The following is a 22671-nucleotide window of genomic DNA, read 5'->3' as shown; positions in this document are numbered from 1 at the left end:
TGCCATGTGCAATGTCCAAAGGGTCCAAAGTGTTTTGAGTTTGTGCCTGAGCAGCCTGGATCCGGTCATTGACCCACTTCGTGCACTGGATCCATGTCTTGGGGTTGACCCCATGGCTGCTGACTTCACCTACTATCTCAAAGCAGCTTTGCTTGGTCAGGTGGACAGGTCTCCACCTCCCATCCCTGGGGAAGAGGATCTTCCACCTATCTGTTGTCACCTGGAGGCGAACCTGCAGGAAGGCATCGCCAAACCATTGGACCATGGTCAATGCAGGCTCGCATTCAGCTCCTTACCTATCAGGCAGCAGAGACAGCAGAACGGGTCCTGGGGCATGAGTGACAGCAGAACGGGTCCTGGGGCATCAGTGACCGCAGAACAGGTCCTGGGGCAGCAGATGCAGCAGAACAGGTCCTGGGGCAGCAGATGCAGCAGAACTGATCCTGGGGCAGCAGAGGCAGCAGAACAGGTCCTGGGGCAGCAGATGCAGCAGAACTGGTCCTGGGGCAGCAGAGGCAACAGAACAGGTTCTGGGGCAGCAGAGGCAGCAGAACGGGTCCTGGGGCAGCAGAGGCAGCAGAACGGGTCCTGGGGCAGCAGAGGCAGCAGAACGGGTCCTGGAGCAGCAGAGGCAGCAGAACGGGTCCTGGGGCAGCAGAACGGGTCCTGGGGCATCAGAGGCAGCAGAACGGGTTTTGGGGCAGCAGAACGGGTCCTGTGGCAGCAAATGCAGCAGAACGGGTCCTGGAGCAGCAGAGGCAGCAGAACGGGTCCTGGGGCATCAGAGGCAGCAGAATGGGTCTTGGGGCAGCAGAACGGGTCCTGGGACAGCAGAGGCAGCAGAACGGATCCTGGGACAGCAGAGGCAGCAGAACAGGTCCTGGGGCAGTAGAGGGCTCTCAGGAAGACACTCCTTTAAACCAGGCAGCAGTGAATGCAGGTCTGGCAGTCCTTTCAATATGGTGCCAGCACCTGCCGTTGTGTCAGATGTCGGTGCCATCGGTGCCTCGTTCCCTACCTCTGGTCCTTGTTTACATGGGCCCCACGCCTCCCCTTCATTAATTGGTCGGCTGCTCCGTGATCGGGGTCGGCCGGCCACATTTCACTCGTGTGGTGATGACACCCGCTTCCGGTGCCTCTGCCGAGAGCCGCACCGTTAGTTTAAAATTCAGCTCATGGGGTCAAGAGTGGAAAATCTCCCCTCTGATTCTCTCTACTTAAACTGATGGAGACACCAAATTAAAACTGATGAAACCAGGGATTGTATCCTGGTTCTTCAATCTAGTGTTCTCCCAACTGAGCTATTCCATCCTCACTGTGAACTCATCTTCATTGGAGACAAATATAACTCCAGGTGGAATTTCCCCACCCGTTCATTCCTCACTTCAGGGGAATGGGACCCGACCAGATCGCGGAACTCAGATTATGTTAATGTTCTGCTCTTGATATCTTAATATTATCTTGCGTTTGAGACACTTTTAATCAGGTTCACGGACAAATTCTTCCATCATCCCTTCTCCCACATTCTCTCTCTCTCATTCATTCTTTATTCCTCACAGTCCAGAAAGGGTTAGGAATCAGAGCTCACCCCCAAACCCTCAGCACACAGACCTCTGTCTGTTACCCTGTTTGAGCCAAGAGACCAGTCAATAAATTACACTCTTTATAAACACAGAAAGCTGCCTCACAGTGTTGGACAGAGATAAATACACTGAAGTCTTTTGAAAAAAGTTCATCTTACTGGTTGTTACTGAGCCCACAGAGCAGGACGGGCCCAGGCTCCAGCCCCAGCCTGTGCTGTGTTATCTGATGCCACCTGGTGTGATACTGAGCCACACGGAGCAGGAAAGGGCCTGGTTGTATTCATGGCCTGTGTTGAGTTAACTGATCCCACTCAGTGTGGTAGGAGCCACACAGAACAGAATGGGCCCAGGCTCCTTCCTCAGCCTGAGGGATGATAGTTCTTCTCACACGTTGTTGTACAGAGCCCCACACAGAACAGGGAAATCTCAGGCTCCATCCCCGGCCTGTGCTATTTTACTTCATCGCACCTGGTATGGTTCAGAGTCCCAAGAGCAGGAAAGGTCCAGCTTCCATCTCTGGCCTGTGATGAATTAGCTGATCTGACCTGGTTGGCACTGAACCGCAATCGGGGAAGGATGGGCCGAGGCTCCATGGCCTGTGGTGTGTTAGTTATTCTCATTTGGTGAGGTACTGAGCACCATATAGAGCAGGATGGGCCTGTGCTCAGTGAGCTGATCTCACCTTGTGTGGTCCTGAGACCCACACACAAAGCAGGACAAGCCTACGCCTCATCCCCGGCCTGTGTTCAATTAGCAGATCTCAGCCAAAAGATTTTGATAAGGTTCCACACAAGACGCTTCTCTATAAGATTAAAGTCCCTGGTATCAGTGGTAATATATTGATCTGGATTGGGAACTGACTGGCAGATGTAGGCAGAAAGTAGTTCCAGATGGATCTGGATCTGTTTGGAGACCAGTTACCAGTGGTGTCCCACAGGGATCGGTGTTGGGTCTGTTGCTCTTTACTATTTTTATTAATGATCTGGATGTAGGTGTAGGGCGCACCATCTGTAAATTTACAGATGATTTGAAGATCTGTGCGAGTGTTTAGACTGTAGACGATGCTCGACTGTTTCAGGCTGATCTTAATGTGTTGGAAGATTGGGTTCATGACTGGTAAATGATGTTTAATTTGGGTAAGTGCAGTGTTATTCATGTAGACAGGGCGAATGCTCAACATTCATACACCCTTCAGGGAAAAACATTAAAGTAGGTGGAAAAAAGAAAATAATTTTGAGCAGAGATCTGGATGTTCTAGTGCACAGATCTCTAAAGTTACAGCAGCAATGCTGTGAAGTGATAGTTGGAGCAAATAGAGGGATGGGCTGCATTCAGAGGACAATTGAGTATAAAATGAGGCATATTCTTTCATGGGATGTGAGTGACACTGGAAAGGCCAGAATTTGTTACCCATCCCTAATTGTCCTTGACAAGGTGGCGGTGAGCTCCCTTCTTGAATTGCTGCACTCCATGTGGTGTAGGTACACCCACAGTGCTGTTAGGAAGGGAGATCCAGGATTTTGACCCAACATCAGTGAATGAACAGCGATATATTTGCAGATCAGATGGTGTGTGACTTGGAGGGGAGCTTGCACATGGTGGTGTTTCCATGCATCTGCAGCCCTTGTCCTTCAAGGTGGTGGAGGTCTTCGGTTTGGAAGGTGCTGTCTGCGGAGCCTTGGTGAGTTGCAGCAGTGCATCTGGCAGATGGTACACACTACTGCCACTGTGCGTCAGTGGTGAAGGGAGTGAATGTTTAAGGTGGTGAATGGGGTGACAATCAAGGCAGCTGCTTTGTCCTGAACAGTGTCGAGTTTCTAGAGTATTGTTGGTGCTGCACTCATCCTGGTTTGTGCCTTGTAGATGGTTGACAAGTTTTGGAGAGTCAAAAATCACAAAATTATTACAGTGCAGAAGGAGGCCATTCGGCCCATTGTGTCTGCATAGAATCATAGAACATAGAAAGTTTACAGCACAGGCAGGCCAAAAAACGAGCCACCCAGCTGAATCCCATTGACCAGCATTTGGACCGTAGCCCTGCAGGTTCAGGTACTTGAGGTGCACATCCAGACTCCCTTTAAATGAGTTGAGGGTTTCTGCCTCAGCTACCCTTACAGGCAGTGAGTTCCAGATTCCCACAGCCCTCTGGGTGAAAAAACCTTTCCTCATCTCCCCTCTAATTGTTCAACACATCACTTTAAATCTATGCCCTCTAGTCACTGACCTCCCTACTAAGGTAAATAGACCCTTCCCATCCATTCTATCCAGACCCCTCACAATTTTGTACATTTCAATCAAATCTCCCCTCAGCCTCTTCTATTCCAAGGAGAACAACCCCAGTCTATCCAATCTTTCCTCATCGCTGCATTTTTCCAGTCCTGGCAACAACCTTGTAAATCTCCTCTGTAACCTCTCGAGTGCAATTACATCCTTTCTGGAATGAGGTGACCAGAACTGCACACAGAAATCAAGTTGTGGCCTAACTAATGATTGATACAGTTCCAGCATAACCTCCCTGCTCTTATATTCTATACATCGGCTAATAAAGGAAAGGGTTCCATAAGCCTTCTCAACCAACTTATCAACCTATCCTGCTACTTTCAGGGATTTGTGGACATTCACTTCAAGGTCCCTCACTTCCTCTACACCTCTCAGCATTCACCCATTAATTGTGTATTCCTTTGCTGTGTTTGACCTCACCAAAGGCATCACCTCACACTTCTCCAAGTTGAACTCCATTTGCCACTTTTCTGCCCACCTGACCAGTCCATTTCTCCAGCTCTCCGAATGAGCATTTCACCACGTGCCTTGAGCTGAGTTACTCATCACAGAATTCCCACTATCTGATTTACTCTTGTCGCCAGAGTATGTATATGAATGGTCCAGTTAACCTTTTGTCAATGGTAACCCCCAGGATGTTGATGGTGGGGGGATTCAGCGATGGTAATGCTGTTGAACGTCAAAGGGAGATGGTTACACTCTCTCTTGTTGGAGATGGTCATTGCCTGGTACTTATGTGGTGTGAATGTTACTTGCCACTTAGCAGCCCAAGTCTGAATGTTGTCCAGGTCTTGCTGCTTCTGGACACGGACTCCTTCAGTATCTGAGATGTCCCGAACTTGTCCTTTTATGAAACCTTGGTCAGGACTCACTTGGAATATTGTATCCAGTCTTGGTCTCCTCACATGATGGGTGATATTGAGGCTTTGGAAAGGGTACAGAGGAGAGACATTCGACGAATTCCCAGTATAAGACATCTTGGTTATCAAGTTAGACTAAAAGAGTTGGGACCCTACACCTTAGAAAAACCTAGACTGAGGGGTGATCCGATTGAGGTTCATAAATAATGAAGGGTCCAATTCAGCATGGGAGAGGAGTCATAACTTGATATTGTCAAAGGCCAGATGGCACCCGGATCACATTAAATTTCATTTTCAGCGGCTAGTTAATGCGCCAGGATGGCTGAGTGGTTAAGGTGTTGGACTTCAGATCCACTAAACATGTGTCTGCGTGGGTTCAAGTCCCACTCCTGGTATCTGTGCTTACAAAATGTTACTTATTCTTTCCCTGACTTTTGCCTTGCACCATCATCTCTTCTGTCATTTAATCACTCTTGCCTTCCAACTGAGCACAGCTTCCTATTATTTGATCTGCCCCAGCACCGTTCCTTGGCTCTGCGCTTGCTTATAAACTGGTAAATCTTTAACTTAATCTCCTCTGTACCCTGACAATGACCTTCTCATCCTTCCTGGATTGTGGTTCCTCACAGGATCCGCTGCCTCTCCGACTCCTCTCCAGGTAACTGAAGGCCCTGAGCCTTGGTCTCGCTTTATACGCTAGCTGGTAGTTGATTCCCTGCAGGTCTGCCACCGCTCAGGAGAAGCTCAAGACCTAGATCAAGCAAAGTATCAAGAGGAATGTGAACAAATGCTCCCTGGTGCAGAGCAAGGGACAGGGAGCCTCCGGCTCCTTCAAAATCAGCAAGATGGAAAACCCAGGGAAAAGTGGGAAAGAAGGTGAAGAAACCAGCAGACAAGAAATCTTCAGTGAAGAAACCAGCAGACAAGAAATCTTTAGTGAAGAAACCAGCAGACAAGAAAGTGACAACAAAGAAAGTAACAGCCAAGAAAACGAGCAGCAAGGCGGCGGCAACGCCAAATAAGGCGGTGAAGAAAGCAGCGCTTCAGAAAAAGTCTCCTGCGAAGAAGGTCAAAAAAGGCAAGAGTGCGGCGGGCGGAAAGGCGCTGAAGAAAGTGCAGACATGGAAGAGCAAGGTCAAGCCGAAAGCAGCGAAGGCTCAGAAAGCAGGGTCTGGAAAGAAGTGAAAGAGCGCGGGAAACTTGGAAACATCTGAACACAAAGGCTCTTCTCAGAGCCACCCACATCTCTCAGGAAAGAGCTGATCCCCTGATCAAATGATCCCTGTCCCGGCCCCGCCTGCAGATTCCACATGGAAATGATTTGGGGTAAATCCAGGATCCCTGGTGACTCGCTGACATCCCCTCCACCCAGCCCTTTCCCCACTCTCTGTAATAAAACAGAGGGATATCCGGCCCTTACTCCAACTGGAGATGTCTTCGGTGCAGTCTCAGTTCACAAATTCAGGGGGAGAGTTTGTAAGACAGTAACACTGGCGGAGAAACCCCACCTCACAACTCAAACCCCAACACATGAGTTTCTCCAATTCAGCTGGAGTCGGGTGACAACAGGAGCTGGGATAGGCTGTGATCGGGAATGTTAGGAATGGATTTGTTCAGGGAGGAATGTACCTGGAATCTCCGAATATAATAGTTCCTTATTTCCCCAGATGACACATTCTGCAGTGAGAGTGAAAAGTCTCTTCACTGCTTCACATTTACTAATTGTTTGGTTCTAGATGAAAAATGAGTCAGAGAGTAATGACAGGATCTGTGAAGTGTCCAATGTGTGAAGCTGCTGCCAGGGTTTGTCAATCTGAACAGTTTCAGCTCAGTTACTGGGGGCCTGGAATCCCCGCAGTTTGACTCTGTCTCTGATTGGTCATCCTCTTCTCAATCCAATTCTTAACCAACAGGAGAATCACATATAAGTAAATAGAAGTTCTCATTGGCTTAGATTTTCCAATTGGAAAAAGCCCGGCAATTCCAGAGCAGGAAGGAATTGAAGTGATGGAAAATTTCAATTTTCAGGCAACAATTTTAAAACCTCTCATTTTATGTTCTGTTTTACTGTATTTACCGTCACAAAATCCTGACGCGATTTTAGGAATCGTTTTCATTTTTCAATCTGTTAACTGTAAGCGGCGGGAGGAAGGTCCGGTTCAGCAATTTAAAACGGGACAAATATCAGCTTCCACTCTGTAAAAGGAACAAATTAGCGACTAACCGCTTCTCACAGGCTTCTCGGGGACTGACAGAAACGAGCGGTTTCTGATCTTTTCTCCTGAAAGAGGCGGATAATGCTGCAGGGAGCAATGAACTGCCCTTCACTTTCTGGCTGCTAATACACCCCTGACTTTAAACAGTTCAAACAGCGACTGATGCTTCTGCCGGAAAATGAGCAGATTCACCAGAATGATCCCGGTCCATCATGGCCAAAGAGATCCAGCTGGCCCGCCGCATCCGCGGGGAACGCACCTAAAACCCAGCTTCAGTAACAAGTGTAACAAGCTCTTTTCAGAGCCACCAAATCAGCAAAGGAAAGAGCTGCCATCTCTGTTCATCATCAAACCCATTAGATTGGAGGGGCGGCCACATGGTTTCTGTTTTGTCACATCACTTTCCCGAAAGGCCTGCAGGACTGAGAGCTGATCTGGAATTTAGAAAGCAGCATTACCGGAGACTCATTGCTGCTCAGCACAATCTCAACCCCGCTCCTGGGATCCGTTAGCTGGCATTTGGGGAAAAGAAATGGATCCCAGTTTTATTTGGATGGTATTAATGGAGCCGGGTCCGTTCACATGAGGGTTATTTACAAACATTACCCAATGAGTTCACTAATATTTGAATCCATTGGAGATCAGTACACAGGATATGTCAGGCAGCTCGGTCACTCTGACTGAAACCGCCAGTTCCCCGGGGCTGCAGACCCTGACACTGCGGGGAGAGAATCCCCGACTCTATCCCGCCGCCGGGGGAAACAGACAGCTCTGTGTCCGCAGAATAGGGAGGGCCGGGGGGAAGGCACATCTGAAAGCGCTGCAATGGACTCAGCTCCTGTGTGTGCACAACTCTCACTGATTCCGTCCTCTGGGAACAGTGTGGTCTGAACAGATCAGGTTCGGAGAGAAACACACAGCCCGAGAATGGCCTCTTTCTTCCTGCATTTACTCTGTTCTGGGAGCAGATTCCCATTGAGAAGCGGCGCTCAGATCACCGGAGAGAAAAAAAAAACACAATTCAAACTGTCCAAATGAAAAACAGAGAATTAACCCGGACACTTCCATTATTAAATTAATTCATCAGCTCCGAACCAGTTCCCGTTAATGTACCGGGATGGTCTCGGGATTTATAAAATCGAAGGCAGCGGGATTTATTAAATTGTTGATTCTGACACCCTGTAGTTCACTTCTTCACTTAACTGGAGGGGGAGATGTGTGAGCAGAGAAACAGAGCGAAATCCAGAGAGGGAACTGAAAACACACCTGGACAGATGTGAAACAGGTCAATCCACTGGCTCCATCACTGACTCCCTCCTGACAGTAACCAGTCCTTTCACAGAGACTGTGGGTGGCTCTGAAAAGAGCCTTTGGTTTATTTGATGACATTTTGGCCGCTTTACTTTTTCTGGGAGCTCTGAGCGCTGGTTTTCTTGGGCAGCAGCACGGCCTGGATATTAGGCAGCACCCCGCCCTGAGCGATAGTCACTCCTCCCAGCAGCTTGTTGAGCTCCTCGTCGTTGCGGACGGCCAGCTGCAGGTGTCTGAGGATGTTGCGGGTCTTCTTGTTGTCCCGGGCCGCGTTCCCGGCCAGCTCGAGGATTTCAGCGGTCAGATACTCGAGCACAGAAGCCAGATAGACCGGGGCTCCGGCACCCACACGCTCAGCATAGTTCCCCTTTCTCAGGAGCCTGTGAACACGGCCCACCGGGAACTGCAGTCCAGCCCGGGAGGAGCGAGACTTGGCCTTGGCTCGAGCTTTCCCGCTGGTCTTTCCTCTTCCAGACATTTCCACAATCTCACAAATACTTTCACAAAGAATGAATAATTTCCTTAGCATTGACAGCACGTCGCAGGTAGTCAGGATGGCCGAGCGGTCTAAGGTGCTGCGTTCAGATTGCAGTCTCCATTGGAGGCGTGGGTTCGAATCCCACTTCTGACACCTTATGTTTTGACTGCACTGGAGGCGTTTGGGAGCAGCGGTGAAGAGCAAAGAGAAAGCAGGAAAGAACATGGACAGACAAAGCAACAATGGACCCAAAGATGTTGCAACAAAACATTAGAGTAAGAGGCAACTTGGCAAACAGCAGGGCACATAAAAGATCAAAAATGTAACCTTTGTATCGGGGTGGAAGATGTTGCCAATATCCTTAATGAATACTTTAATGTTTTCCCGAATGAGAGGGCGATGCAAATATTGTTATGAAGGAGGAGGAGTGTGAAGTATTGGACGTGATAACTGAACGAGAGAGGAAGTCTTAATGGGATGAACATCCTTGAATGTGGATAAATCACCAGGTCCAGATGAAATGTACCCCAGGCTGTTGAAAGAAGCCAGGGAAGAAATAGTGGAAGGTCTGACCATCATTTTCCAGAGGATTGGAGGTCTTGTAACGTTGCAATAAAAGTAAAATACCACGCAGAACAAGCATGGCTGAGCCTTTAGAGTAGAGAAACAGGGCTGAATTCCCTGAACCAGTGCTACAGCTTTCAGAATAGAAGGAGCCTATACACACCTGATGGGTTCCACTTAAACAAAAGAGCTGGAGGTGTTGACGGTCAGAACAGATAAAATGTGGAGGAGTGTTTGAAGCAGATTCTGTGTGGTTACTGTAGTTGTACTATGGAGTTATTTCAAGGAGGTGATTCTGAATGTAATGGATCAACGTGGACCCGTCCAAGGCAAAGGTTCTAAGCTTCCCTGTGGTCCAGCCTGGTTGAATGGAACTGAAGCAAACAAATCATCCAGAAGAGGAAAAGATATGTAAGGCCATGAAAGCACAGAATTCAGATGGATGCAATACCAGATGGTATGGCAAGAGTGTAAAACAGCAACAGACTGGTGAATAAAACTTTCCCATTGAATGAGACAAGAGAAAAGAAGGGTAATAATAGTGTCAGGTGAGTTGTGACACTATTCACATTCCACCTTGATCTGAATAGGACTGTTGAAGGGAGTGATTGAGAAGAATAGAGGAGAAATGAAAAGAAAGGAGAAATAAACAAAAGGTCTTTTGATTTTAGAATGCTTGTTTTTGGAAATGACAGACTGTAAAGTGTGTGTGTCAGAAGATATAGAGCAAAGTTGGGTATGACAAGATCACAGGAAAGTTGTGCCCTGAGACAAGGTGTGTGTTGACAGGAAAGCTGCTTTCTTTTGCACAATATGTATTTTATTCATATAATTTGTGCAATTACATTGCAAAGCAGTTCAAATTTAATATTACATAAGGTACAATACAGATCAGTTTCCTTCAATAATGTACATGATGTATCTCACTATCCCTGCCTGCACAGGTTAAATTTACAGTATTTACATTACACATCAAACATTCTCTGGTGCAAACAGTCCGAGGGGTTTTACACGGGTTCCAGCCCCTCACTGTACTATGGCCTACTAGGGCCTCAGACTGCAGCCTTTCCCCATTGAGTCTCCATGGTGGCTTCCCCAAGCTTTCATGCCGTCCCACAGCACATAGTCTTGGACGTTGCAATGTGCCAGTCTGCAACACTCGGTCATGGACAGCTCTTTGCACTGGAAGACCTGTCCCACGGCCGGGCTCGTTCTCAATAGAGATCATTTCAAATGAACATTTCCTAAATCCGTGCTTTCTCTCTCGCAATAAAGAGAACAGGATGTCTGGCAGATTCAGTGTGAGACAATAACACTGCCGGGTAAAGGCCGCTTTCCAACTCCAATCTTAACACAGGAGATTCCCCAAACAGCTGCAGTAAGGTGTTTGGAAACTGCAGGAAGCGGATGTGTGAGGAAATGGTGATGTTACTGAGGAGGTTTCTTAGTATAGAATGGACTGTGTTGGATGGGAATATTACTGACTGTTAATTGCATCGGGACCATATTTAAAAGCTCCGGCTTTCTGGAAAGCCTTGACTATGAAGGCCGAGTCTGGAAGGGTTTGTGTGGAGAGCTGGGTTTTGGTTCTACTGTTAATAAAGGGTTTGAAATTGGCAGCCCGGAGGAAACTGGAGGTGGAGCTGAAAGATGAGGGGCCGTTCTCTCTCTGTCTGTCACTCTGGGTGTCTCCTCCATCTCGCTCTCTGTTTAATCTTCACTCTTCTCTCCTCCCCTCCCTGCTCTCACTCTGCCTTTCTCAGCCAGGTCCAGGTGGCCTGTATAAAAAGGAGCCTGACAGAATCAGTCTCTTTTATTGTGCACTGATTTGAGGAAAGAATCAACATGTCCGCCAGTAAACAAGAGTATGCTCCAGGCTGGCAGCATGTTAGAATCCATGAGGAAAGGCATCATCACCCTCATCGACAAGCAGAAGGGGGAGAGGACAGAAATCAGAAATTGGTGGCCCAATTTCTGCTTAATGCTGACTACAAGATTCTGTCAAAAGACATAGCCAGTCGATTCAAGTCTGCTCTGGAGTTGGTGATTCACCCTGATCAGACCTATACTAAACCAGGCAGGACAATCTCTGATAGCTTTGCGCTACTCAGGGATATGATCACCTATGTACGGGACAGGAGGGTGGACACCTGCCTCATCAGCCTGGACCAGGAGAAGGCTTTTGACAGGATATCGCACACTTACATGATGGATGTGCATTCCAAAATGGGGTTTGGGGAGGGAATCTGCAATTGGATCAAACTACTCTACACAAACATCAGTAGTGCAGTCTCAATCAATGGGTGCGAATCAGAAAGTTTCCCGATCCAATCTGGAGTCAGACAGGGCTGTCCTCTCTCCCCTGTCTTGTTTGTTTGCAGTATTGAACCCTTTGCTGAGTCTATTAGGAAGAATGCGAGCATCAGAGGGGTGACAATCCCAGGCAGCGGAGGCACTCAGGTTAAAACCTCCCTGTACATGGATGACGTCGCCGTTTTATGCTCGGATCCACTGTCTGTGCGCAGAGTGATGAGCATCTGCGACCAGCTCGAACTGGCCTTGGGAGCCAATGTTAAACACGGCAAGAGCGAGGCCATGTTCTTTGGGAACTCGGCTGACCGATCCTTTGCCCCCTTCACCGTTAGGTCAGATTACCTGAAGGTGCTGGGGATATGGTTTGGAAGGGCTGAGACGTGCACCAAAACCTGGAAGGAGCGAGTAGCCAGGTTACAACATAAGCTGAGCATGTGGGAGCAGCGATCTCTCTCCATTATGGGTAAGAACCTGGTCATCAGGTGCGAGGCGCTCACATTCGTGGAGCAGGTCTGGCCCATACCGCATTCCTGCGCTGTGGCGATCACCTGAGCCATTTTCCGCTTCATCTGGGGATCCAAAATGATCCGGGTCCGGAGGGACACGATGTTCAAACCTCTGGATAAGGGCGGGAAAAATGTACCCAACGTCGCCTTCATCCTTATGGCTACCTTTGTGTGCGGCTGCATCAAGCTGTGTGTAGATCCCCAGTTTGCAAACTTCAAGTGTCACTACGTGCTGTGGTTCTATCTGTCCCCAGTGTTGCAAAGGATGGGCCTGGTCATATTGCCGTGGAATGCTCCATCCAGTTGGACTGTGCCGTACTGCCTATCCTTCATGGAAAAGTTTCTGTGGAAAAACACCTTTGACCACCAATCCATCAGGCAGTGGTCTGCACGGAATATCCTCAAGGCCCTACGGGAAAAGGAGATGGTGGATCCTGTCGGATGGTCCCCTGAGCAGAAGTCCAAAGGCATTTGGCAGAATGCCTCATCACCCGAACTTTCAAACAAGCACCAAGATGTAGCCTGGCTGATGGTGAGAAGAGCCCTCCCTGTCAGATCCTTCCTGCACACCCGAAGTCTCACCCCATCCACACGCCGCCCTCGAGGTGGCTGTGGTGGAAAAGAGACGTTGCCCACGTCTTTCTGGAATGTGTCTTTGCAAAGCAGGTGTGGAAGAGATGGAATGGTTTTTGTCGAGGTTCATCCCAAGCAGCTCTGTCGCACAGGAGTCTGTGCTCTATGGGATGTTCCCAGGGACGCACACCAAGATAAAAATCAACTGTTGCTGGAGGACTATCAATTCGTTGAAAGACGCTCTTTGGTCTGCCCGAAACTTGCTGGTCTTCCAGCGCAAAGAGTTGTCCATGACCGAATGTTGCAGACTGGCACATTCCAAGGTCCAGGACTACGTGCTGAGGGACGCACTAAAACTTGGGGCAGCCGCAGCAAGGCTCAATGTGGAAAGACCACAGTGTAAGGTCCCCTCACCAAGCTGAACTGAGGAGCTGGATCCATGGGAAAGCACTCGAACTGTAGCCAGAAAATATTTCTTTGCTGTAAAATGTACATGGCATGACAATGAAATGGAAGGGTTGTGAGGCAACTCACTCCTGTACTGAAGGAAACTGATCTCCTTTGCACTCTTTGTATTGTTTGACTTGGTGCTTTTTGGAACTGTTTTGTAATGTATTTTTCTTTACAGATTTTTATGAATAAAGTATATTTTGGAAATTAATAAAAGAAAGTCTGGCAGAGGTAAAGGAGGGAAAGGACTGGGCAAAGACGGAGCAAAGCGGCACCGCAAAGTGCTTCCTGATAATATCCAGGGCATCACTAGACCAGCAATCCGCCGCCTGGCTCGCCGTGGCGGGGTCAAGCGGATCTCAGGTTTGATCGATGAGGAGACTCGCGGGGTGTTGAAGGTTTTCCTGGAGAATGTGATCAGGGATGCGGTCACCTACACTGAGCACGCCAAGCGCAAGACGGTCACTGCCATGGATGTGGTGTACGCTCTGAAACGTCAGGGCCGCACTCTCTACGAATTCAGTGGCTGAACAACTCGATCCTTTCCAGCAAACACAACAAATGCTCTTCTAAGAGACACCCACCACCTCACAGAGAGAGCAGTGACCTGGAATCGGGAGCTGGGATAGGCTGTTTAGAACTGTCTGGAATAAATCTGTGCTGTGCTCGAGATACAAAACTAGAATCCCCAAATTTGACATTTCATTTGTAGCAAGGATGTGCAGTGGATTTGATTTTCTGAACGGGCTGTGGAAACAGTGCCCGAGGCTCTACAGTTAGTTATTTCTCCAGTCGACACATGCCCTCAGTGAAAAGCCATCACTCCTCCAGAATCACTCATTGTTTTCATAGAATTTCAAAATGATTTCGCTGCAATGAGAGAATCCGGGAGTTTTGCAGCAGCCGTCACTGGAACCAGACCCACTTGTGATGTTATTTCTCCCGAGACGGTGTTTCCTGCACTGAAACTGACAGGGTTTGTGAAACTGATCAGTTTCAGCTCATTCATTCAGGGACCTGGAATTCCCGCAGTTTGAGCCCGCGCTATCCAGAGCCCACTTCTGATTGGTCACCCTCTTCCCATTCGCATGTCTTAACCAATTGCCGAGCCTCGAATTAGAAAATACAGCAAATCATTGGCTGAAATTGTCGTCATGGCAGAAAGATTGAATTCAAAAAAGCCGCCAATTTCAGTGTTGGGCAGAATCGAATTACTCAACGAATCTCAATAACGAATTGGCAGCACATTTTATACTTTCCCCGATTTTCCTTTCCATCGATTGGGGTGCTAATTCACTCGGGTGTGTTTGCTAATACGAACTGTAATCCTCAGATCCATTTAACATTTCAGTAATCCTATTAAATACAAAAGGAATTTTATGATTGCATTTCCATTGGAAGATAGTGAATTAGCACCCCGATCGATGGAAAGGAAAATCGGGCAGAGGATAAAATGTGCTGCCAATTCGTTATTGTGATTTGTTTATATAACTGACCAGGATTGACTTCACCCGAACGCAGCAACTAGCTCCCACCCCACTGACCGCTCTCCCCCCTCTGCAACTCGCTTTCTCCCCCTCCTCCCTACTGGCGAAATTCCGCACTCTGTCTGTTCGCTCTCCGCACCCCCACCCCCCACCCTGTCCCAGCCCAGCCCACAGCTGCTAGCTCTGGCAGTGACACTCGCTCCCATATTTCTTCACCAGGCGCCACCTGCAGGAGCAGGAGGGCCGCAAGGAGTGACGGGGCGACGGAGGAGAGAGTGGCTGAGAGGAGGGAAGCGGCACGGCCTGGAGCGAGTGGCCAGAGAGTGGGGTGGTGCGAAGCGAGGAACAACTGGCCAGGGGAGTGGGGGGTGGGGGGGGGCGAGCAGCGAGGTCTGGAGCGAGCGGCTGAGGGGGGGAATCGTCGAGGCCTGGAGTGAGTTGCCGAGGGGGGAGAGCTACAGCTTCAAAATCTCCCATTCAGCCACTTCCTCCAGCCAAGTGGTGGGGGGATGGGGTGGCTAGATACCCAATGATGCTTTATCACGCATGCACGAAGATGGATTTGTTGCGGAAATGTGATGATGTTGGCGCTGCAAAATGCTCGAGTATCTGACCGCTGAAATCCTCGAGCTGGCCGGGAACGTGGCCCGGGACAACAACAAGACCCGAATCATCCCCTGACACCTGCAGCTGGCCGTCCGCAACAACGAGGAGCTCATCAAGCTGCTGGCGGGAGTGACCATCGCTCAGGGCGGGGTGCTGCCTAATATCCAGGCCTTGCTGCTGCCCAAGAAAACCAGCACTCAGAGCTCCCAGAAAAAGTAAAGCGGCCGAAATGACATCTAATAAACCAAAGGCTCTTTTCAGAACCACCCACAGTCTCTGTGAAAGGGCTGGTTACTGTCAGGAGGGAGTCAGTGATGGAGTTATTGTAACAGTGGATTGACCTGTTGCACATCTGTCCAGCTGTGTTTTCATGTCGCTCTGTTTCTCTGCTCACACATCTCCCCCTCTAGTTAATTGCAGAACTGAACTACAGGGTGTCAGAATCAACAATTCCCAGGATTGGGGGTGAGATTGTGCTGAGCAGCAATGAGCCTCCAGTAATGCTGCTTTCTAAATTCCAGATCAGCTCTCAGTCCAACAGGCCTTTCGTATTTTAAATATCACAACAGAGCTGAGCGGGGGTGAGCGCAGCCTCAGCTGCACCGAGTCTCATTGGCTCTCACGACCCCAATCAGAGCCACCAGGCCTGGCGGACGTGCAGCGAGGACCCCGGGGGAGGGAGGGTGCACCATTAAAGTGATGGTGCAGCACCTCCCCCATCCTCGCCGCCACTTCCCGGTTTCTTCTCCCATTTATCTCAACATTGAGAAGACGCTTTTGCTCTGGACTACACTGGTTATAAAGTAAGACCCAACTTTGTCTCTGAAAGTGATGAATAGCATCAACAACAGCAGAATCCAACCCCTGCAGTTACATGTGAACTTGCTGATGTTGCAGCAGATTGAATGACTGAGTGAATCCCTTCCCACACACATGGCAGGGGAACGGCCTCTCCCCAGAGTGAGTGTGTTGGTGTTTCAGCAGATCATTACTGCTTTTAAAGCTCTTCTCACAGTCAGGACATTAAAAAGGTCTCTGATCAGTGTGAACAAGTTGATGTTCAGTGAGGTTGGATGACTGAATGAACCCCTTCCGACACACGGAGCAGGTGAATAATCTCTCCCCAGTGTGAACTCACTGGTGTTTCAGCAGGTTGACTCTGGCTGGGTTCACTTCTACACTCACTGGTTCCTCTCTCTCTCTTTCCCTGAAGGTGCTGATTCTGACTGTATGTACCTGCTCTCTCCCCCTCCGACCCTCCCTGTCCAATGTAGTATCTCCCAGTTTTGATGATGTGCTCTCCCTGACCTGTCTCCATTTCTCCTTCTTATACAGACTTGCCCTGACTGTCACTATTTCATAGAATCATACAGCACAGAAGGAGGCCAATCGGTCTTTTGTGCCTGTGCTGAATCTGTGAAAAAAATGATGCAATTAGTCCAACCCCCTGCCTATTTCCCCATAGTCCTGGAGAAATTCACTTTGAAATATTTGTCCAATTCCTTTATGAAAGTTATAATTGAATCTGTTTCCACCACCCTGTCAGACAATTCATTCCAAATCCGAATCAGTTACTGGGTAAAAAGATCTCTCCTCACCTCCCCTTGACATTTTTGGCCAACAATCCCAGCTTCACCACCCTGTCCAGAGAACTGAAACCCCTCATCTCTGGTATCATTCTCGTAAATCTCCTCCGAACTGTCTCAAAAGCTTTGATGTCCTTTCTGAAACCTGGTGCCCAGAACTGGACACATTACTGTAGCTGAGATCGAGCCAGCGACGCCCACATCCCACGAACGGATAAAAAAACGCTCCTTGCCAAATCCCCAATTCTTATCCATTTACAGACGCTCCTTGCCCAGTCCCCAAATCTTATTCATTTAGAGACGCTCCCTGCTCAATCCCCAATTCCTATCCATTTACAGACGCTCTCTGATCAGTTGACCTTGCTGGCGGGTAGTTTCGGGAAGCCTCACAGGGAAAAGCTTCACCGCCACCCGCAGGGACACAAACGGGATTGTTCCATCCTATTGTGGCCTTGACGCCCTGCTCCAGCTGTGTGCACCCGCTACGGGCACGGTCCCCCTGCACTTTGTGAATATTCCGCTCCAGCTGCAGATGGAGCTCAGCCACTACCGCGCCTGCTCCTTATCAGAGACAAGGCAAATTCTAGAGCCCAGAGCATTCTGGGTACCACAACTATCATTAATGCCAATCTCTGACATGATAATCAGATTTTATTTCCTACATTTCATTTCCTGGTATGTTAGTGTGTGTTTTCTTTTGTACCTGTCAGTGCCTGGGAGGAGAGAGTCAGCTTCACTTTGTAGCCGTGAATTTCTGGTGTGAGAATGTGGGTTTTTACTCTGTATGTTTCAGTTTTTGGTTTGTGACTGTTTCTGCTATTGCTATGTGAGTTAACTTTGTGGAAAGAGATGCAGTGGTTTTTGTCGATGTTCATCCCAAGCAGCTCTGTAACACAGGAGTCTGTGCTCTACGGGCTATTCCCAGGGACGCACACCGAGACAAACATCAACTGCTGCTGGAGGACTATCAATTCGGTGAAAGACGCCCTTTGGTCTGCCCGAAACATGCTGGTCTTCCAGCGAAAAGAGATGTCCACCACCAAATGTTGCAGACTGGCACACTCCAAGGTCCAGGACTACGTGCTGAGGGACGCAATAAAGCTTGGGGCAGCCGCAGCAAAGGCACAATGGGGAAAGACCACAGTGGAAGTTCCCCCCACCAAGCTGAACTGAGGGGCTGGATCCATGGGAAATCCCTCGAACTGTATCGGAGAAATTTTGTGTAAATGTAAAAATGTATATGGCATGACAATGAAATGGAAGGGTTGTGAGGCAACTCATGATTGTATTGAAGGAAACTGATCACCTTTGCACTGTTTGTATTTTTTGACTTGATGCTGTTTTAAACTGTTTGGGAATGTAATTTTTACAGATTTTTGTGAATAAAGTATATTTTGGAAATAAAAAAAATGTGAGTTTCACCACATATCTTTCAACAACTTGTATGTGAACATCAGCTTTTGTCCAGATCTATCAGTTTCTGATATAGAGTCATAGAGTTATACAGCACAGAAACAGGCCCTTCAGCCCATTGTGTCTGTGCTGGCCATCAAGCACCTAACTATTCTCATCCCATTTTCCAGTATTTGGCCCGTAGCCTTGTATGCTATAGCATTTCAAGTGCTCATCTAAATACTTCTTAAATGTTGTGAGGGTTCCGGCCTCTACCACCTCTTCAGGGAGTGCGTTCCAGATTCCAACCACCCTCTGGTTAAAATTTTTTTCCTCAAATCCCATCTAAACCTCCTGCCCCTTACCTTAAATCTATGCCACCTGGCTATTGACCCCTCCGCTAAGGTAAAATGTTTCTTCCTATCTAACCCATCAATGCCCCTCATAATTCTGTAAACCTCAATCTTATCTCCCCTCAGCCTTCTCTGCTCTAAGGAAAACAATGCTAGCCTTTTCAGTCTCTCTTCATAGCTGAAATGCTCCAGCCCAGGCAACATCCTGGTGACTCTCTTCTGCACCCTCTCCAGTGCAATCACATCCTTCCTATAGTGTGGTGCCCAGAACAGTACACAGTCCTCCAGCTGTGGCCTAACTAGCATTTTATACAGCTCCGTCATAACCTCCCTGCTCTTATATTCTCTGCCTCGGACGATCTATATTCGCCTGTAATCTAAGGCTTTCCTCCTCACTATTTACGACACCACCAATTTTCGTGTCATGTGTGAGAAAGGGTTTGATTCTATCCCTATCAGTATCCGTTACATGCATGTGTTTTTAATCTGCACCCCCTCTATTTTATTCTCTGTACTTGTCAGCCTCTTGTAGGTGAGTCTGTGTTTTGCTCTTTATCTCTCAGTCTTCGAAGTATGAGCCTGGGTTTGTACCTAATTTTCTTTGTACCTTGCAGGATGGATATTGAAGAGAGGTTTTTACACATTAACTGCCAAATCCTGATAAGTGATTTTTGGGTTTCACACAGTATCTGTCAGTTTCTTGTCTAGGACTGTTGGTTTTACTCTGTCCCTGGCATTTGCTGGTTTGTTAGTGTGGGGTTGACACTGTACCTGTCAGTTTCTCATCTGTGAGTGTGTGTTTCACTTTGTACAGAATCATAGATCACAGAATACTTACAGCACAAAAGGAGGGATTCAGCTCATCGTGCTTGTGCTGCCTCTCTGCACAAGCAACTCAGCTCATGCCACATCCTCATGTATTCAATGAAAACCTGAATTTTTTTCCCTTCAGATAATTATCATATATCCTTTTGAAAGCTATGGTTGAATCTTCCTCCGTCACACTCTCAGGCAGTACATATCAGATCTTAACCATTTGCTGCATAAAAAAGGTTTTTCCTCATGTTGCCTTTGGTTCTTTTCCCATTCACCTTAAATCGGTGTCCTCTGCTTGCTCAGCCATGAGTAATATTTCCCATTCCTTTCTCAGCACTGATGGATTGTGAGGTGGGAGGCAGCTTGAAGTCCCACTGAACCGCACTGACTCCCAGCTGAAAAAGAAATGAGATAAAGTTCAATCTTTCACAGCGAGATGCTGCAGAGAGTTATCGAACACAGAACATTACAACGCAGTACAGGCCCTTCAGCCCTCGATGTTGCGCTGACCTGTGAAACCATCTGACCTACACTATTCCATTTTCATCCATATGTCTATCCAATGACCACTTAAATGCCCTTAAATTTGGCGAGTCTACTACTGTTGCAGGCAGGGCGTTCCACGCCCCTACTACTCTCTGTGCAAAGAAACTACCTCTGACATCTGTCCTATATCTATCACCCCTCAACTTAAAGCTATGTCCCCTCGTGTTTGCCATCACCATCCGAGGAAAAAGGCTCTCACTGTCCACCCTGTCCAGCCCTCTGATTATCTTATATGTCTCTATTAAGTCACCTCTTCTCCTCCTTCTCTCTAACGAAAACAACCTCAAGTCCCTCAGCCTTTCCTCGTAAGACCTTCCCTCCATACCAGGCAACATCCTAGTAAATCTCCTCTGCACCTTTTCCAAAGCTTCCACATCCTTCCAATAATGCGGTGACCAGAACTGCACGCAATACTCCAGGTGCGGCCGCACCAGAGTCCTGTACAGCTGCAGCATGACCTCGTGGCTCCTAAACTCGATCCCCCTACTAATAAAAGCTAACACACCATATGCCTTCTTAACAGCTCTATTAACCTGGGTGGCAACTTTCAGGGATTTATGTACCTGGGCACCAAGATCTCTCTGCTCATCTACACTACCAAGAATCTTCCCATTAGCCCAGTATTCTGCAATCCTGTTACTCCTTCCGAAGTGAATCACCTCACACTTTTCCGCATTAAACTCCATTTGCCATCTCTCAGCCCAGCTCTGCAGCCTATCTATGTCCCTCTGTAACCTACAACATCCTTCGGCACTATCCACAACTCCACCGACCTTCGTGTCATCCGCAAATTTACTAACCCACCCTTCTACACCCTCATCCAGGTCATTTATAAAAATGACAAACAGCAGTGGCCCCAAAACAGATCCTTGCGGTACACCACTAGTAACTAAACTCCAGGATGAACATTTCCCATCAACCACCACCCTCTGTCTTCTTTCAGCTAGCCAATTTCTGATCCAAAGCACTAATTCACCTTCAATCCCATACTTCCGTATTTTCTGCAATAGCCTACCGTGGGGAACTTTATCAAACGCCTTACTGAAATCCATATAGACCACATACACGGCTTTACCCTCATCCACCTGTTTGGTCACCTTCTCGAAAAACTCAATAAGGTTTGTGAGGCACGACCTACCCTTCACAAAATCGTGCTGACTATCTCTAATAAACTTATTCTTTTCAAGATGATTATAAATCCTATCTCTTATAACCTTTTCCAACATTTTACCCACAACCGAAGTAAGGCTCACAGGTCTATAATTACCAGGGCTGTCTCTACTCCCCTTCTTGAACAAGGGGACAACATTTGCTATCCTCCAGTCTTCCGGCACTATTCCTGTCGACAATGACGACATAAAAATCAAGGACAAAGGCTCTGCAATCTCCTCCCTGGCTTCCCAGAGAATCCTAGGATAAATCCCATCTGGCCCAGGGGACTTATCTATTTTCACACTTTCCAAAATTGCTAACACCTCCTCCTTGTGAACCTCAATCCCATCTAGCCCAGTAGTCTGTATCTCAGTATTCTCCTCGACAACATTTTCTTTCTCCACAGTAAATACTGACGAAAAATATTCATTTAACACTTCCCCTATCTCTTCCGATTCCACACACAACTTCCCACTACTATCCTTGTTTGGCCCTAACCTATCTCTAGTCATTCTTTTATTCCTGATATACCTATAGAAAGCCTTAGGGTTTTCTTTGATCCTATCCGCCAATGACTTCTCGTGTCCTCTCCTTGCTCTTCTAATATCTCCCTTTAGATCCTTCCTGGCTAGCTTGTAACTCTCAAGCGCCCTAACTGAGCCTTCACGTCTCATCCTAACATAAGCCTTCTTCTTCCTCTTGACAAGCTCTTCAACTTCTTTAGTAAACCACAGCTCCCTCGCTCGACAACTTCCTCCCTGCCTGACAGGTACATACTTATCAAGGACACGCAGTAGCTGCTCCTTGAATAAGCTCCACATTTCGATTGTGCCCATCCCCTGCAGTTTCCTTCCCCATCCTACGCATCCTAAATCTTGCCTAATCGCATCATAATTTCCTTTCCCCCAGCTATAATTCTTGCCCTGCTGTATATGCCTGTCCCTGCCCATCGCTAAGGTAAACCTAACCGAATTGTGATCACGATCACCAAAGTGCTCACCAACTTCTAAATCTAACACCTGGCCGGGTTCATTACCCAGTACCAAATCCAATGTGGCATCGCCCCTGGTTGGCCTGTCTACATACTGTGTCAGAAAACCCTCCTGCACACACTGGACAAAAACAGACCCATCTAAAGTACTCGAACTATAGTATTTCCAGTCAATATTTGGAAAGTTAAAGTCCCCCATAACCACTACCCTGTTACTCTCGCTCCTGTCAAGAATCATCTTTGCTATCCTTTCCTCTACATCTCTGGAACTATTTGGAGGTCTATAGAAAACTCCCAACAGGGTGACCTCACCTCTCCTGTTTCTAACCTCGGCCCAGACTACCTCTGTAGACGAGTCCTCAAACGTCCTTTCTGCCATTGTAATACTTTCCTTGATTAACAATTCCACACACCCCCCCCCCCCCCCTCTTTTACCCTCTTCTCTGTTCTTCGTGAAACATCTAAATCCCGGAACCCGCAACATCCATTCCTGTCCCTGCTCTACCCATGTCTCTGAAATGGCCACTACATCGAGATCCCAGGTACCAACCCATGCTGCAAACTCACCCACCTTATTCCGGATGCTCCTGGCGTTGAAGTAGACACAT

The 22671-nt window shown here is 47.9% G+C and overlaps 1 non-coding gene across 1 annotated transcript; it reads left to right on the top strand.

Annotated features, from left to right (window-relative positions):
- Nucleotides 1-8798: 8798 nt before the first annotated feature.
- On the top strand, nt 8799-8881 carry trnal-cag (transfer RNA leucine (anticodon CAG)). The gene has a single exon. It is a non-coding gene; the product is annotated as a tRNA-Leu (tRNA).
- The last annotated feature ends 13790 nt before the right edge of the window (nt 8882-22671 follow it).

Source organism: Heterodontus francisci, unplaced genomic scaffold (genome assembly GCF_036365525.1).
Source record: "Heterodontus francisci isolate sHetFra1 unplaced genomic scaffold, sHetFra1.hap1 HAP1_SCAFFOLD_286, whole genome shotgun sequence".
Lineage (NCBI taxonomy): Eukaryota > Metazoa > Chordata > Chondrichthyes > Heterodontiformes > Heterodontidae > Heterodontus > Heterodontus francisci.
This window is presented reverse-complemented; position numbering and strand designations above follow the sequence as displayed.